Source organism: Galeopterus variegatus, unplaced genomic scaffold (genome assembly GCF_000696425.1).
Source record: "Galeopterus variegatus unplaced genomic scaffold, G_variegatus-3.0.2 Scaffold1785, whole genome shotgun sequence".
Classification (NCBI taxonomy): Eukaryota; Metazoa; Chordata; class Mammalia; order Dermoptera; family Cynocephalidae; genus Galeopterus; species Galeopterus variegatus.
The window spans coordinates 288325-290204 of record NW_007727896.1 but is presented as its reverse complement, the minus strand read 5'-3'; positions in this window follow the sequence as shown (position 1 = coordinate 290204).

The window sequence follows — 1880 nt, the reverse complement described above, 5'->3', positions numbered from 1 at the left end:
TTTTGTTTTGTTTTGTTTTGTTTTGTTTTGGCTACTGGCTGGTAAGGAGATCCAAATCCTTGACCTTGGTATTATCAGCACCATGCTCTGATTAAGTGAGCTAATTGGCCAGCCCTAGAGCCTTGATAATATTGCTACTAGAACATCCTGAGACCTTTCAACTTCTCATAAAGGAAACCATAAATATCTTTATAACTGAGTTGTATTATTTGGTAACTTGCAGCCAAATGCATTCCCAGTGGATACACATTTCATCCTATTGCCCTAGTTCATTATCTTCACAACATTTCTCCCTGTATGAGAGAATCTTATCTTATTTATAAAGTTTCTTACTAGTCTTGTCTCTCTCTGCACTGAAAAATGAAACATTAGCTGCACAAGGGAAGGAATGCTTTCCGTCTACTAATAGCTGTATCTGCACAACATATGTCCTTTGGCACACTGAAGGCTGGAGTAAATAGTTTTGAATGAATGAGTATCTATGTGAGTGAATGAATGTGTTAAATATCTTACATATATGTCTAATTACTCAAAACATAAACTTCCTTGAGTTTGTGTAACTGGCTACTGGATTTCTACAAATTTAATGGACTTTCTTAATAACCTGTAAGAAAAGAGACATACATAATTTCTTTATTAAAAAAAATGACATGTAGCATCAGCTGCCTCTGCCATAATTTTAGTTTTTATCAAAAGGATCCTGGTTCTGAGAGCATGGCAAAAGCTGGAGGTTGTAGCTAACTGTATCTGCCAGGGTGGAGGGCCATTGCTGAGATGACAGCACTAAAGGGAACAAAGCAGGAAGTAATGAGCCGCTTTTAACCTCTTCCTGCCTGTCAGTCTACTTCTACTGGCAAACCTAATGGAACCAGCTGGAAAAGGAGCAATACAGTTTTCAACATTCCGAGCCCAGCATCACAAAGGATTGAGTACCATATAGGTTTGGGGCTGAGAAAAAAATCAGGTCATATGTGCCCCAAAAAACAAATAACTGTGTCTCAAGGAATCATCATAATTAATTACAGACTGATTTTCCCGCCCCCCCTAAAACACAGCTCAGAGCAGGTCATCTCCTGATTAATATCTTTCAGAGATTTTCCATCTCCTTTCAAGCTACTTAGTATAACATGCATGACCCTTTGTAGTCTGGCTCCTGGCTTACCCTCTACTCCAATTTTCCAGTACCGCCCCGTGGGATTTAATCTTAAGAACTACTCACTTTCAGTTCCCCTAAGTAGTAGGTTTTCTCAAATGATAGTCTCTTTTTAAATCCATTATCATATTCCTCTTTCTCCACTTGGCTAATTCTTATTCATATTTGGGGAAGTGATTGAACCAAGTCTCACTTTCTGCATCTGCCAATAGGGATGTGAACAGATTCATCACCTAAGGTTGCTGTTAGTAAACCAAATAATACAGGTAAACCATTATTACCTACCAACACATAGTACATGTGCAGTAAATGTTTGCTGTTATTATTATTATTGCTTTGCACAACTCAACCAAAGTATTTCTTCCTCTCACAGATGCTCTTTAATACTTATGTGTGTGTTTCCTCAGTGATCCCATAGGACCTGATACCGTTATGAGCATACCTATCATGCTGATTAGAAACCCTTGTTTATTTGCCTGTTTTTCTCATTAAACAATAAAATTTTTGAAAGTGGAAGCCACGTCTTTTATATTTTTAACTTTCATGCTTGACACTGTGCATGGCAGATAGTAAATTTTCAATAAATACTAGCTGAATTTTAAAAAATGCACTTTAGGACCAGCCCCATGGCTCACTCAGGAGAGTGCGGCACTGGTAGCACTGAGCCCGCAGGTTCGGATCCTATATAGGGATGGCCAGTGCACTCACTGGCTGAGCGTGGTGCAGA